A 17,408-nucleotide genomic window follows, 5' to 3' on the forward strand; every position below is an offset into this window, starting at 1 on the left:
AAGCTGCAAGGACCTTGCAGTGCTGGCAGGTCAGTGGAGGAAGAGCCGTGCAGCAAATGTCAGGAGGGTTTGTGTTGTGAGGCAGGGCTGTCTGTGAGACAGGCAGCGGTGCTCTGCCAGCACAGCACTGGGCAGAGGGGACTGGGGCTCAGAGGGGCTCTGAACACACTGTGCACACCAGGCTACTCTTTCTCCTCATCAGAGATAAAACAAATCTGTGCTAGCAGAGGAAAGCTGCAGAACAGACCATGCCATCTGGCTTCTCTTGGAGATTCATTCCTATTAGGATTGAAGAAACATTTACTAGAAAAAAATTTTCTTGTCTCTTTTACCAGTGTGGAAGCACCAAGTAATGAATCTGTGGGAAAGCAGCATGAATCTGCATTTGCTAAGGGGCTTATAATATTATTTAAATTAGTATCTTTATTTCATCTGCTTTCTTGGAGCTGGATAAAATGTCAAAGGTAGGACTATGAGTAACATATACAAAGCACCACATCTTACTCACATAGGACAAGCAAGTCAGACTAGTTCTGCCTCTCCTACCAGATAAATTCTTGCTTAGCTTTCTCAGTTCCCAAAGACTACTCTTTCAAAAGCACTGCAGGATTTCAGTCCATCTGGAGTGGGCTCTGTTTTCATTGATTCATGGATTCTGAACTCTATTATAAAATGCTAAGATCCAGAGTCTCAAAGGAATTTTGGGTGCTAACTTGAAGTGATGTGAGATTAGTCAGAGCTGGGTGTTTAGCCAGTTCCTTAGCACCCAAATACCTCTGTGAAATTAGGATTAGCTCTTGCACTAAACTCCCGTGAAGCTCTGAGCATTTTGCAGGGTCAAAGTCTTTGCTCCTATGTATCTTTTTTTTTTTTTTTTTTTTTTTTTTTTTTTTTTTTTTTTCCTTCCCCCACCCCCCCTCCCTGAATTAACAATAAGCAAAATGTTCTATGAATGATGGTCCTGTTTTAAAATGTGAAACTCACTTTTTTTGTGATTATGTAACCGAAGGTGCTAATGCAGTTAAAACTTTTCTTCAGACTTTCCCAAATCATTACCTACAAGCAGTCTCCTATGTTGAGATAATATAATGTTCAATAAGAAAGATTAAGGGTAAAAAAAATTAAGAAGAAATCCTGTTAAAATGACAGCTAAACATAAACATGATGGTGCCTGCTATTAAATCAAGCACCTACTTTTTAGGAATATGCAAAGTGAATATTAAACAATCTGCTACACTTCCTGGTGCTGTTTTCTATGGCTCTGAACCAGCATTTCCGCCCTTATTATGAGCAATGACTACTGGAATTTTTTAGGCATGAGATTTAGGCTTCTATGCAATGAATCAGAGCTCAAGTAGCACAGCTGATGAGCACACAAGAGATCATTACAACACCATGCTGTCAGACAAGTTATTGCTCACAAGAATATATTTACTGCCGCTGTAAAGGAGAATCAACGTCTCTTAGCCAATTACTGTACTCTCCTTTCTGTCAATTGTCATGTGCCCCTGCCTATAAGGCAGGAATGTGGAGTTCTCTGAGGCCAGACGTTGTATAGCAACTACAGGGGGGTATTTTGCCACAAAAGATACTTGAGTTTCCAAAGAAAGCCCTCCTGTTTCTGTTACATCCAGGAATATGTTCTATTTAAAAACCATAAATACTACAAGGAAGATGTTTTAGACAGCAGAATTCTTTTGCAATTTATACAACTACTATAATTCTGTTTATTTTTATTATCCCTTTAATATACACATCAATGATAATTAAACATCACAACAATGAGAATATGTATTGTAATTAGGGCAGCAATTAAGACAATATTTATTATCCAGTGATATGTAGATCACTACATTCACTCTGTGCCAATTACCAAGCAATTATTTTTAATCAGTATCATATGGTATCCATGTTGACATTGTGACCTAGAAGACAGCCCCACAAGAAAATTTTGATACCACAGGCTCGATACCGACTTTGGATAAACAATTTCCTTTGACCTCAAGAGAGTTTAATACCTGGACTGGCTGTTGCTGCAACATCTTGTCTTATCATCATTTGAGACACATTTTTAGAGCTTAATCCTAAGCAGTGTTCCTCTCTCAGTGAGGGTGCATGCCCAGAGTTTGCATGATTTTTCATATCTCCCAGGATCGATGCTTTGGAGTTAACACCATCCCCTTCAACAAATGTTGCCTCTACCAAGATGCAGTGAATCATCCATGTAATGACAAAACAGCATAATTTCTTTTATGTCATAGATGCATTTTTTCTGAACTAATCTCTTCCTTTCGTGTATATGTACTTAATTCTTAGTACAAAACCTAGGGGCTTTATCCTGCTGAAAATCCTAGACAGATCTTCAAATGATCTCTTTTAGTTTCTCTTGGTATTAATTTCTCTGGGCTTCTGCTATAATACCTGGGGCCACTGGAAATATTTCTGTACTGTGCACAAATTATGCCAAGGCGGGTGAAATTCCGTTTCAACAAAAAATCATTTTCCCATGCCATTATATGTCTGGCTTTGCAGAAATCATGTGCTTTGTGCAGTTCAAAAATCTGACACTCCTCACTGGCGAGAATATATCCCAGCAAAGTTAGTTATGCAGCTGATCAAAATGCAGAGCACATACCATAGTCTGTTTGTTTATACAAAGGAGGCTGGAAGAAGTGACAGGAAAACTCAAGGGGTTTTTTTCAGTCTGAAACCTGTATATACAGAAGATCAGGGGAGGTATTTGGAAATACTGTTGTTTTAAAGTATTTGCAAATGCATGTAACAGTCAGCTCCAGTTTAGTATTCCTTATCTTTCAGTTTCTCAGGCTTACTGCCTGAGGGAAAATTTACATTTAAATAACATGAAAAATACTGGCTGAACAGTGTTTCAAGGTTTAGTTACATAAACATTTTCTTCAGAAACAAAGCTGGTGTATCAAGTCCTCACCCATTCCCTCCTTTCCAGACCCTGTTGTCTTTGGCTGTTCCTTTCTGCTTCAGTCATTAAGCTCCACTCCTCTTTACTTGTATCACTAAAATTGTTCGAGCATACTGATATAAACCAGATTGCTGAAATAATTTTGATTTTGAAGCGCTCCTTTGTTTTGAAGGGTCTTTGTTTAACCCAGATCACAGAAGTGACCCAAGTTTATAGCACAACCCACATACATTCTAACTGGTACGACAATATGGTGCTGAAATACAGCGCAGTGGGAGGAACAAGCAGCTGAGGAGAGGAGAAAATGGGGTGAGAAGTTTCTGAACTAATTACTTTCTAGAGAGAATGTGTTGAGCTACAGTTTCAGACTTATCAACTTATCACCAACAAAGTAAGTTTAGTAACTGTGACTCACCAGTTACAGGGTTTTCTTGCAACGTCTTTTTCTCTCTGGCTTTTCCATCCATTTGAATTTTAAAAAGGCTTCGAGCTTTATCTAAGGGGAAATTAATCAGATCTGAAAGAGAATTTCCCCCCAAAAACAAACAGAATGCTTTTCTCCAAAGCCTGAAAATGTAAACAAGAATTTGGAACAAAAATCTGTTCTTTTTAGCTTCTGGGAGGAAAAGAAAAGAAGCATTTTTAAAATCACATTAACTTTTATTTCTCTGATATCTACAGGGTTGCCACTCCCTTTGGTGGTTTTGAGAGAGCATCAAAGCTGGTTAAATTCAAGGTACCAGATTATAATATGCTGATGCTAAACGATCCCAGATTCATGATCCTTGCAAACCCTCTTGCTGCCAGAAGATCCTTCAACAGGACTCCCAAAGGATGGACGTCTGAGAATATCCCTGTAGTGTTCATTCAGCCTGCGGAATCCAACGCTGTTCCAGAAACAGAGGACCTGTGAGAGAGGCTGCATTCTACATGGCACAAATGCTGACAGCTGCACAACTGTGTATTTTTGGTCCAAATATTACTAAAGGTTACTGACAAAAATTTTCCTTGCAAGCTGGAGTATAACTAATACTGTGGGATGCAGTGTCTCTTTTCTGTTTCATCTGTAAACATGAGCTAAATAAAGTATCTTGGAAAATATGACAGTGAGTGATGTTTTCTATTTGTGTTTACATGTTCTTCTTTTACTTTCTGAAATCTTTGCACGTCATTTAAGAACAAGTGTGCCAAGACAAAAGAAGTGACACTACTCTCAAGGGACTTGGTAAGTACAGTAATTTAGGGAAAACAACCAAGCAAACTCTGCACTCAATGCCCCCCAAGTCCTGCCTGCTCACGATAAGCTCTGACAAATCAACCTTCTTCCCAAACCCTGCCTTTGGCCCAAGGTAAGAATTGTGTCATTACTTCAGTGACAGCAAGTGCAGACCTTTTTTCCTCTTTTTCTGACTCTTCCTTCACTGCTATGATGCACATCAGTGCCTGTGTCACCTGGATTTGTTTACAGAAAACTCAGCAGATTTGGCAATGACAGGGATTACATACTGGGATGAAAAAGTACAGAGGTATTTCCTGGATGTCTAGAATGTTTGTATTTTTCACAGCTAAAAAGCCCAGCAACGACTGGTTATATCAAGCATACAAAAATAGTATCACCAAGTCTGTTACCACAAATACTTTTCTTATTAGAAAGAAATTTCATAGACCTTTCCCCCTACTTCTTATGCTGGGGCTTAAAGTATGAGAGAGTCCTTGCTCTTGATATACCGACAAGCTCAGCTATTTTATAAATATCAGTATATGTGTTTTTCAAATGTCATTTCAAGGCAGGTAGTTGGCAAAGAAAATTTTGCCACCCATTCCCTTTAATTTACTATGACACTTGATTTTCATATAAAAATAAATATAAATGTGCAAATAAATGTACAGGTCCTGAATAAATGTAGGAAACAAATAAATTTTTTTTTTAAAAAAAATCCACCTAATTGACTGAGAACACTTTCCTAGCAAGTGATTAGTTTGGAGATCTTAACTGTGCACATTGTACAACCATTAAATGGACAATGATGAAAACACAAATTCTTCAAAGTTAAAGATGCGAGACTAAAGAAATAAAAACCTATGGCAAGGTGTAATGCAAACAAGTTCTGAGGAATTAATATTTTATGAGCATTCATAAGGCTGTTTGAGGAGAAATATGAGAAAACTGGTGCATAGCACATACATAGTAAGGACTGTGAAGAGGGGGATACATCATTTTTACTGTATTATATGTAAAAAACAATCCATGTATGCAGAGCGTGCCACCTTGCCTCTCACACAGCACACATAATAGCAGCTTTAGTTCCCTATTTATCCGGAGCTGAACAGGTTCAGGAGGCCTCAGATGTTTGAGAGACACTGAGCCTGCTGTGGACATATTCAGCTGATGGTCCAAGCAACAGAATTCACCGGCAGTCCTTACGTTCTGACTGAGACTTCTCAAAGCAGCTGTGTCACCGCAAAAGCGGGAGCTGATTCCCCTCTCAGCTCAAACCCTGTGCCTCATGTCCCAGCTCTGCCACCAGCGAGCCTCAAGCACAGCAGCGCATGGCACGGCCCGCGGCGCTCCGCGGAAAGCCCAGCAGGCAGGAAAAGAGTCTGCAGCCACACCGTTGCAACCTTCCCGTACTGAGGGTCTCTTGCCAAAGCACCTGCTGGGAAGAGGCCACGCTGACCTCATGAGCGGTGCCTGGGAAGGGCTCGGGAGAGTGCTAATTGGCAGAGCGAGGGTTGTGCAATGTGTTAAGCATTCAACAGCACGCGGGAACCGGTGTAGTGTCCAGGAATGTCCCTGGCTGCATCAGCCGGGATGGAGCCTCATTGTGCAAGTCCCCACTGCAATAAACAAATCCCTTGCCAAAACCCAAGTCGTTTGCCGCAAAGGAACATCTCTTGGTAAGAGTGGAAATTCAGACGTCCACTGTTAACTTCATCGGGTTTTAGGACCCACATTTATTTCTTCAGACTGTTATATTGCACTTGAAACGTATCCTATAACGAAAGGAAAGCTGCAGTGGGTATCCTAAAGGTTGCTTTTATCTGTAACAAACACAGCTGCAAGGACAGGTTGAATGGGAAAACAAGTAACAGATTCACACAAACAGAAACAAGTACAAGTTTATAAACATTTCAGGAAATGTGCTTTTAACCGTGTACATTTTATCACAAGACACTCGTATTTGCTTCAAAAAGAGAAAGGCACTGAAGTGTATGGTGAGAAGGCAGAAGTATGGTGAGAATAAATATACAATAAAAATGCCTATAAGTCTTAGTTCCCAAAGGCTTTTTTTTTTTTTTTTTTTTTTTTTTTTTTTTTTTTTTTTGGCTCATTTTTATTTACGTTAAGGTACCCATTGCAGCAGTATAAAGGGAACTCAAAAATTCATTTAAATGCTTTCACTAAAAATGTGTTGGATTGAGAAAACAGATTTGCCATTTCCCAGTCTATACAAAATACCCTATGATCACAGTATGTAAAAAATAAATAAGAGATGTATGCTTCTAAATAGCTCCATTACTATAAGGGATTTTTAAAACATATGAACCTTAAACCCTTTCTGACATGAAAAGTCAGGGTTCATAGCCTGTACTGTCTGCTCCGGAGGAAAAAAAGGAAAAAAAAATAAATTAACTGCATGCTCCCTTCTTAGAAGTCTGAAATATGTCAGCATGTGTTGGCTGATTTCCCTCCTGCATGATCCATGCAACCGATAATTGTGGAAATAAATTATTTTTCTATTGTCTCAAAGTATCCCTGTGTTTGAATTAATTTAATACACATTGTCTCAATCAGAAGCAGGAAAAACACACTGGAGACACAATTCTACTCCCAAAGAAATCAAACAAAGGTTTTGGCACTGCCCTCTGTGCAGAGAGAACTTCTACATGGTATTTATTTCATCACAAATACCTATTTGTAATCAAAATTCATACTATGTGTTCAGCATCAGAATGGATATTTTGGATTACAGAGCTGTGCCCAACCATGTAGGTAGTTAGTTTTGCATTTTACATATGGTGGAGTGCTAACAGCCCTAATCATGCCTTAGAAATACTCTGGGAAACTGCACAGAAATGCAGGGGAAAATGAGCCCACATCTCATTAGATGTCTTTTAAATAAAATGTGATAAAATGCACAGGATGATAAAATTATTTTCAGACATGAATAATCTGCAATTTACCTCAGCTTTTAGATGGCCTTACTAACCAGCATAAAACATTCTGGGCAGCACCTAAACCAAGGACTTCCTGAAATACATTAAGACTGTGGACCATAAATTCCCATATATGTTAGATTAGAATTTCTCATTGTGAGGCCCATAAATTATAAGCAGACTAGACAGAAACACTAGAGAAGATCCCTATAAGGCTGACAAGTCACGCAGCACTGGCTCCTTCATTATTCCCAGAGGCTACATACTGTTCAAAACCAAATAAAAAGTGATCTAAATGATTTATAAATAGTGTGTTTGCCACAGAGCTGTTATGTAACTGGGTGTTAGAACATAGATTATAAAAAACAGTTACAAAATGCAGTCAGCATACTGATACAGTTTAAGAAACAAAAAATTGCATAGAAAATACTCTTACTAAAAGGAAATTAAAAAGCCACTGAAAGGGTGAAATCCTTTCAAGGAAATAATGCATTGTTTTAAACAGCCTGCAGACTAAGTGATCAGAGCAAGGAAAAACTACTACAGAGCTCTAACCCTTTTCTCCAAAAAGAAAAATAAATTAGCATGTACAACAGCGGAGACTCATAAGACAAAAAGACAAATAAAACTTTACTGCAAGGACACAGTAATTAAACTGTCTCAACATAAATAAAGGAAATTATGACAGGGGTCTCCACAAATGGTATGGAAAAGATGATGAGGGAACAATAACACAGGAACCAAATCACTCTTAATAAAATGGTAAGGAACCAACTTTAAAATTAACAGAAATTAACATTTCAAGAAATGTCTGGTTATGGAAGCTGGTGCTATAAGATGCTATGGGTCAAAAACTATTAATAACTTCAAAACAGGATAAACAACTTTGTGGTAACTATGCTTATTATATATAATGGCTACTATAGGATCTGCACCTGGGACATAGGAAGTGAGAAAGATCAACCCACATTTACCCCATTTCTTTCTATAAATATCTTCTACTGGGCACTGTCAAAGATCCAGGAAAGAAGGACTTGTCAGTCCCATGAAATACTGTGTCTCTCCAAAGGTGTATATTAAAGTACCAGGTCAATTCTAGCATGTGCCATCAGTACTGATGTTCATTAATTTACATCAAAATATACATTAGTAGAGCAGTGAGAACAAAGTCAATTCTCACATGTTCTCACATGTAAATGGGGACATTTAAATGTAAGCTGGAATCAGAGAGCCAGGGTTAATTTAAACCTCCTACACAGCATATGGGCACTGCAGGGAACACAAAAGCCTGACCTTAGCTATAACTTTGGCAAGACTCCTGATCCTATACAGAGAGTTCAGGACACAACATATAAAACTTGTTCCTCAGTTTTCCCTTTAACAAAATAGAAAGAGTAATGTAGGCTGTATAAACTTTTCTTTTTATTATTGTATGTTTGGAGGTTGGGGTGGGGGGTTTTTTTGGTTTTGGGTTTTTTGTTGTTGTTTTTTTCATGTTAAAGAATTAATTTCGTGGTAAAAATAAAGAGAGTAAAAAATAGCCTTACAAGAGTACATACATAATATTCCTGGCTATGGTGTATAATGAAGGCAAGAAACATCACAAGTAGAATAACATTCTACATTAATTTTACTTGAAATACTGGGTTTTGTTCTATGATGGGAAGACTCTAACTAATAAAAGTATCAACAAATTACTACTGGATTTTTTTTTTAATAAAGATGTAAGTTTAGCTATTAAAAAGGTCCAAATAACTTCTCTTACTGTTGTTTTTGGACAAAACTATAAAGTAAATTCAGGATGAATTCACAACCCTTTTGTTTTCAGATGGAAATTGGATTTCCTGAGAATAGACTATTCATCCAAAATACCTGGTCCAGAATTTGCAATACTTCCCTACTGCACAAAGACATTGAGAGACAAAGTTAAATAACACTTCTAAGAGGCAGAGGATTTATAAATCACTGTAAGAGTGAAAATAAGCCCTGGTACTGGGAGCCGACTATTCTTTCAAAAGCAAATGGAGATTAAAATATCCTATGGTGTTTGTACAAAGAACAGCTTGAACTTTGCCAGTTCAGAGCTGTACTCATTAGCACAGGAATGCCCTCAGGCTGCTTTGCATAGAAGGTATAACTCAGAACTGGATTTCTCTAGAGTTCTGAAGGACATATGGAGAGTCATCTTCCAAAAGAAAAAAAAAAAAAAAAAATTTCAAATCTTGAGAAGATCCTGGGTGCCAGGAGGCTGACTCTACCCCGTCCCTACAGTGGGAAAGCTGGCAGCCATGCAGACGTCCAGAGTGTATCGTTCCACTTCCTTTTCCTCTGAGGAGATTCTCTGCAGAGTCAAGTTAATCTAAGCAAATACTATCTTGAAACAGTAGTTACTGTGGTCATTACCCTCCAGATTACTGAAAGATGACTACGCAAGATAACTGCAAATGAATATAAACAAACATTTGATGCATGACAGCCTCTTCCTAGGCTGGCCTACTGTACGTCAAAGAGCTAAGTAAGGCTCAGTTCCGGCAGCGAATTCCAGCACTGTGTCATTCCTCAAGTTCTTAATGAGAACATTTTGACTATTTGCTGGCAAGGGTAAAAATAAGAACATGCTGTACAAAAAGGAAGGAAAGGAGCAAGCTGAACTAAAATGGAAGCGTTTATTTCCTATCCAGCTTTTGCAGTGATGCAAATCCATTTCATTAATGTCTCGCTGTTGAAAAGGAAGTGATACTACACACAGCTCAAAATGAAAAGTCTCCTTATATTTAATGATGTCACTTTATCATTTATGCAGATGTGGCTTATGAAATAGGCAGAAAGAAAGTTATCATGGGTTGGCACAGTTTTGTTTTCTGGTTATAGAGAAATGTGAAATGTTTTTCCCTGCCAGGAACGTGGAGAGGACAGGGACCTATCAGAAAGCTAGCCGAGATTTTGGCTGCTAGTTTGACCAATAAGGATGCCAATGAGACTTTGGAAAGGTCATTTAAAACTCTAATCTGCAGCAGATCTCTCGCTTTGGAGTCAGCCATGAGGTAACATCATAGGCAGCAGGCGGGCCTGGGTCATGGCTGGGCCTCCGGAGGCTGCTGCCCGCATGGAGAGCGGAGGGAGCCCGGGTCAGGTCCCGTTGCCCTCTGGGCAGCTGTGCCGGGCCCAGCCGGGCTTCTGGGAGCTGCTGCCCGCAGGGGAGTGGCCTGGGTTGAGCCCTTTTACAGCTTTGTGGCAGCTCCGAGCCGGACTGCCCTGGATGAGACCGAGGGGTGGAAAAAAGGACATCTACCATTCCTCCATCAGCAGTTTTGCATTTTCTTTAGCCCCTGCAGGCCCAGGCGGATTTAACCCTCTCCTGGCAACATGGAGCTTTTAAAGCACAACTCTTCCTTGAGAGAAAGAGTTAAAAAACCAGAAGGTACGTAGAACAGACAACGAATGAAGTCAGTGGATTAGAAGTGAAAGAACTAATAAGATTGGAACAGGATTGAAGAAGTGGACATTTTTAACCGGACTTCTCTAGGGTAAACGATGGAAAAATGGACTGTTCTTTGTAGCATCTTAGTGTTGTTGGGTAGAATGTTAATTCTAATCAAAATTGAGGACTGATATGACTGAGATTTAATTGAGAACTTTGAAGCCCCCGCTCCTGGGTTAAAAGGAGGTCTCAGCCTTTGAGACAAAGATGATTTTAGACTAGAAGAAATATTTGTAAACAGTACCCCAGATACACTGGGAGGCCTTGCTGACAGAATACCACAGTCTGCAAAAACTCCAGGTGGTAGCAGATGTGTGACATTGGGAGCCACTGGACTATTTTGTCTTGTAGCAAACATCTTCATGAAAAATACCTTAGAGAGACTCTTCTCCTAAAGTAATGAGTGATTATGTCTAAATAGCAAAACTGACTGAAAATCACAACTTGTGTCTTTCTATGCTGTTTAATAAGAAAGTTAGTATTTTGTAAGGGGAGAGAAGAGTGTTCTAAAGTGTCATTTTGTTTTGGTTTAAGTTTTCTTTTTCTCAACTTTTTTTTTTTCATTCTTTTAGTGTGTGTTAGTAAAACTATTTTTGTTCATTTTTAAGCTTGAGCCTGTTTTGCTTTTTCTCCTAATCTCTCCCTCCTACAGAAAAAGAATAAATACTAAAACCTCTACATTAATTGGTGTTTCTGCCTGGTTTCATTAAATTAAGACCATTACAGAAGGAAAGTGTGCAAATGGGAAGCATCAGTGGAAAGGAAACAGACCTGCAGCTCTAGGGTTCTGTGAGATGAAGACAGTGCTACTCTTGAAAGTGTTCTGTGCCCAAGCCATTTTCTCTTAGCAATGTTTTGACACCTCAGCAGTTAAAAAAATTCCTCTAATTTTCAATCTAAATTTGGTCATACCCATCTTAATTTCTTATTGCAACTGTTTGTTTGTTTTAATACATGCTTCTTTTCATGTCACATGGCTTCAACTGGTATATTCAAAGACTGTAAGGTCTTTTATGCTTCACTTGTCCAGATTAAAAAATTCAAGTCCTTTTAGTCTCTTGTCCACTCCTCTCATTTAGTAGGAATTTAAAACATATTTTTACAACTCTTCTAAGTTCAATTTCTTGCATGTGGATTTCCAGATCTGTTCTGTTTTAAGGCCTCACTGACCACATGTACAACACATGGCATTAGTACTGTTTTATCTGTACAAGTACAGGGGTAAAATTATTTGTGACTGGATTCACATTTTCCACAGCAGCATCAAATCAGTGACTCACAGCCACTCTGCCTTTGGCTTGCACACCCACTTCTTTAAAACTGTCTCATCTCTGAGCTTTTGTCAGGGAGCCTTTCCCATTAGGCTCTAACATATCACCTTGTACTTTATATTGTATCCCACTTTATTTCTCTACTCCTCAAGCTCATCCAATTAATTTAGTATGACATCAGCCTACAGGGACTTTCCCAACTTTGTGATGTCAATAGAGATCATTTGCAAGTTCCAGTTTTTGTGCCAGGATCACGAATGAAAAATTAAACAATATGAGTTTCAATATCAATTTTTGGACAGAGCTCCAATAACTTACTTCTGCCATTAAGTGTACAACATATTGCCACTTTTTCCTCTGGGCTATTTCTTTACCCACCTGACACTCACCTTGGAAAGTCCCCTTTTCTTCAGTAACAAATCTGTTTATCTAGAAAAGCAGTTACTGTGTCACAGAAAGAAAGCAGGCAAGTCTGGCATGATCTGTCTATGGCAAAAAAAGTTTTATCCTATTTACTTCCACTTTTTTTTTCCCTAAGGAGTCACCATAATCTTTAAATATTGTGTTTTAACCCTGTTACGTTTTACTTGGGTACAAACAGAGGCGGATGTGGAATGGACCCAACTCATGTATTTTAAATCCAATAATTTCAGTTTCTCACCCAGGACAAAATACAAAATATTTTTTGCATTCTATTATCTATAGTATTTAATGTGTTTATTTTTAATGAGACAGAATATATATTATGTATTGTCAGCCACTATATTACCTCTAATTTTATACTCGCTAAATTCCTCTCTTTTGTTTTCATTTTACTTCATGTTGGGTTTCACCCTGAAAGTTCAATTCAACCACAGGAGTTGTCTGTATGAATCAGACGCCCCTTTCTTTTCTTTTTCTGTTGCAGACATCCATTCTTATTGGTTTACATGCTAGGAGGAAGCAATAAATGAGACCTGGAAACCTGAAAGTATTGTTGAAGACTGACGCAATACAAAGATATCACAAAAAACCTTATTTTTTCAAGAGCATGCAGATGAGGACAGAGTTTTAAACAGTTGTCAGATACATACAGCATGCACAGAATTTTCTTATACTTCAACTGTTTCAGCAACTAACTTTAAAAACAGAATAGCCTAAAATAGGAGAGGATTTCAAGTGCATTGTTTTTCCACAGAAGTAGATTATTGGACTGGAAATTGGATTATCCAAGAGGAAAAATATTCAGTTGCAAGACTTAAGCAACCCCCACCCTCTTCCTTGTTCCTAAAGAATGAAAAAATAATCAAGAACACAGAGACCTTGTTCCAGGTCCTTTATCATCAAAAAGTCTGGAGAAGAATGCAAACCAATGTTTGGCTTTCTCAGGGTGAAATTCTAGATGAAATTCAATGAAATTGCTTTTGCCACCCACTGAACATCATAGCCCTTGAAAGCTACCAGAAAAAAATTTATAGTCAGGCTAATGTACAGTGAATAGGAGCAAAATACCTTGTGTTTATTCCTGCACCTACAGGAAGAAAAAGATCAAACTTGACCAGAAATTCCAGGCAGTGTTTTTTAACTTAGCTAAAATAAACCACCACTTAACACTCTCATTGCTTCTGAAGCCTCACTTAGAACTTTTAAGATTAAAAAAGCCAGTGATGTAATTTTTTACAGGATCCATTTTCTCCTTCTTTCATTCATGCCTTGTAATGTCCTCAATTTACATGTATAAATTTTAGGCTCTATGCAGGATGTGGGAATGAGATCAATTGGATGAGTAAGCTTCATATGACTGCTTGCTACAGACTACAAGAGGAAAAACATTGCTAGAGTGAGTTTAAAAGAAAGGTTGTGGGGAAAAAGGTCTACATGGTAGGGAAGATTTGAGCACTGGAATGGAGTTAGCTAAAGTTTCCCATAAGAAAACACATCCTCATGTAGCTTACTGCAAGCTGAAGATATATTTTTCATCTGTCTTGCTCTTTTTTCGGATCTTTTTGTGGCAATACAACTGAGCATAAAGCCTAGAGAACTTGGGCTAAAATGTTGTTGGGGCTTCCCTTCAGAACCATAGCAAATACATATGATTGCTATTTGACATCACAAATAATAAAAATTTACCTTTTCTCTGGTTCTTCTCCACCTTTATAGCACTCCACCCTACCAGGGTGTTTTCCTCAACTCTTGCAGAATTATGCAGAGCACTGAGCAAATCACTCAATGAATAAGCACTGCTCCTGAAGACAAGGAACTGCAAGAACATCTTGGAATTTGAAAGATTTTTTTTTTTTTCTCCTCTCCACGCAAAACTGTTTAAACAATGCCCCAAAGGCTTAGAGAATGTGGAAAAAACACATATTCTGAAGTAAACCTTACCTTATGTAATGAAACTTCATCCTGCTACAGCCTAGGCAGAATAGGGCCCAGTGTTCCTGGTATCTTTCAAATTACATCTTCTTCTAGAAGAATGATTCTGTTTATCCTTTTTTCTTCTGAGAAGAGCAGCACAGCCTCAGGCGCTCTCTTCAGAGCTCAGTAGTTACTTCACAACAACACGATGGCAGTTCCCATCCACTGGAATTAAACATGTTTTTCAATTAAATGGCATTATCTCGTCTTAAAGTCAATGCTAAATGGTACTTGATCACATAAAAATTGTTTATGACAGGCCAGTAAAACAGACTGGACCATAACAGGCAGTGTAATGCTGAATTAAATGCAGGGAAAACATTTAAAAAGAGAGATGTAACTAATAAAGCACACTTTAAATTCTGCATTTGCTTGTGGAAATTTCTGCCTCAGACCTTTCACATAATTTGCTAATTTACTTTTTGCAAAATACGCCAGTAAGTACAGACACAGTTCCTCTGAAGTACACCAAGTTGATTTCACATGATTAATAGCTCATGAAGAAAGAGAAAGATCCATGCAGAAGAGCAACAATGACAAAATAAATGACTCAATAAAACACTGCTTAATTATTTTTCAAAACACCCCACAAACTTTAGTCTTCTACCCCTCCAAGAAGAATTGGAGCAGGCATAATTTTTTATGAACTATTTGAACATGAAGAGGATAGCAGTTGATTGAAAATGTTGCTGTAAACGTGTTCCAAGCACCAAGAAGAAAAGAAAGAAATTAGAGAACAGGTGTTTCCGTACAGCTACAGGCATGAAAATGTTCATAAAAATGGATATTAAAAAACCCCCAAAAACCAACAACAACAAAAAACAACCCACAATATAATTATTTCTGATGAAGAAGACAGCATTTATTTACAGAACAGTCATTGGCAACAAGATTAGAGATGACCCTGGTACAGGAAAATTGTAACACCAAAATAAACCCTTGTGTGTGCATCTGTAAAACACAGATCTGTAGCTCAATCATTGATGAAAATAATGTGTGACACCCTCAGCACTGAGGAAAAATATTTAATGCAATTACCTTTGAACATTTTGATGTCTCCTAACTACGTCAAGACTTTTCTTTTGGCAAATAGCTATCCATAAATGCGTTTACCCTGGAATGGACATGTGCAAGCTCCCAATGCCCTGGATGTGCCTAAGGATCTCGGTAAGTTCTGCCTCCTTTCCCTCCCAGCCTGGCGATTTGTGTGACATCCTGAACGCACCTCCTTCAACCCCTCTCCTCCAAGTTTAGCACCTCTTCAGCTCTCCATCAGCTGTCCAGTGTAACAATCCATTTACTAATAATGCCAGAGTGTACTCATAAACCCACGGAAACATTCTTCTGCATCATGCCTAGCACATATCCTGCATAGCCACAAACGGCAGCAGGAAACCATTTGCCCTGGTAGCATTGTTTTGTACGTGCACCATTTATTCTAATTTTAAAATTCTTCTGCTACCTCATTTAGGGCTTCCTGTGCCGCACCTGTGTCACTCTCAGCCTGAACTGTGTGTGAAGGGCTCTGTTAAGAATCACTGCTAGAGAATCTTAAAATATACTATAATTAAAGCTCACAGACCACACTTACTCCAAGAGGAAAAAAAGAAAAAAAAAAAAAAAAGGAACAGAAGAAACCAATATAAATTCTAAGGGACTTCTAAAGATTAGTGGTGAAAAACAAATCTGTGCTGAAGGAAGGGCAGAGGCAAACACCAAAAGCAGAGTTCAAGGAAAGCAAAAATATCAAAATGAGGTCATAATTAGAATGAGGTCATAATCCCACTTTGGGACACACAGATGCCTTTGCTTGACTGGCTTTGCAAAGTAATGCAGGGATCACAGACTGAACTGACACTACCCAAAACAATACGCAGAATGCTTTTTATAAGTATATAATAACAAGACGCATGAACACAAAATTAGATTTTTAATTGCCATGTTAATGCACTGACTTTTGACAGGTTTTTACCCTTAAATTTCTAGTGAGAACCTCTCAATAAACAGCTAAGAAAGAGTCACATAAAAAAAGTAGTGCCAGCATACTGTATGAGTCTTAGAACAATGGATCAAATATTCAGTTCCCTTAAAAAAATCACAAGTTTTAGGAAAATTTTAAGAAAGGAAGAGACAAATCCTGTAGTAAGTAATTCCAATTTGTGAACATGACGCCACAAATCACTGAAAAATGTGACTATCAATCTATCTAGCTATCTCTATATATGCAAGACAAACGTCTGAAAAATTCAATGAAAATCTAGCCAAAGAATCACCAAAACAAAAAGTTGTTGAAAAGAATTGGAGAGTGAATCTGCTAAAATCACTTTGCTAGTGGGCTTTTTACACTAGCAATATAATGGAAGAAATGGTAGCAAGAAGTAATCTGAGGAAATAAATTAAAAAAAATAATAAAAAAAAGGATACAAGAACAACAAAAGTGTCATATTTAAGGCAGTGAGCTAATTTGATGCAGTGTCTTGTATTCCACACAGTCATTTTGCAATCTGGATGAGCTAAAGTAGATGCAGAAAGAGAACTTCACAGGGAAATTATTTTACTTACTATTGCAGAAGATGCTGTTGGAAAACTGAACGTGCTCTTAGGCACAGAAGCACTTTTCCATTCCTAGAAGGCCATCAGAAAGGCAATTGGAAGAGAAAAAAATACAAGTTGCATCCATCAGCCTGTGCCAAGGATTGATGTTGGGTGTAGTAGCACTTAAAATATCATTGCTAATCTAGAAATGAAATGTATTAGTGAAATCCACATGTTTATCCAAGAAAAAGATCATAAGAGTGGAATATAAAAGGTACTTGAGCAACTAGAAATACTAGCATTCGTGGATACGGAATTCCTATCTGAAACAGCAAAAGGAAACACCACTCCCTGGCCGACATAATAGACGAGATAAAAATCAGAGGGAGCACAACTTTGGGGCAGTGACTCTGGGGCAGGTGACAGATAAAATAATAATCACATAGAATCTTTCTGGGCCGCATAGAAGTCAAATGCAACTCTGAGGTGGATGTACACTTCTCTGGGGTTTGGCTCGCGAGTCTCTCTATGCCAGCGCTATTCCACGGGCACCTCAAGGAAAGCCAACGTGCGCAGCCAGATATCCTAGAATAAGAACTGTTAAACAATTGCTGGAAAAAACAAGCGC

General features: G+C 38.3%; 1 long non-coding RNA gene across 2 annotated transcripts; it reads right to left on the reverse strand.

Annotated features, from left to right (window-relative positions):
- Positions 1-1,540: 1,540 nt before the first annotated feature.
- Positions 1,541-17,382, reverse strand: LOC120752501 (uncharacterized). Of its 2 annotated transcripts, XR_005700730.2 has the most exons (4): positions 17,223-17,382; positions 16,808-16,870; positions 14,213-14,410; positions 1,541-5,932 (listed from the first exon to the last, which is right to left on the reverse strand). It is a non-coding gene; the product is annotated as an uncharacterized LOC120752501 (long non-coding RNA). The 2 variants fall into 2 exon arrangements; XR_005700729.2 differs by lacking the exon at positions 17,223-17,382 and having other exon boundaries at positions 16,808-17,201.
- Positions 17,383-17,408: the final 26 nt, after the last annotated feature.

The sequence above is a fragment of the Hirundo rustica genome, chromosome 5, assembly GCF_015227805.2.
Source record: "Hirundo rustica isolate bHirRus1 chromosome 5, bHirRus1.pri.v3, whole genome shotgun sequence".
NCBI lineage: Eukaryota > Metazoa > Chordata > Aves > Passeriformes > Hirundinidae > Hirundo > Hirundo rustica.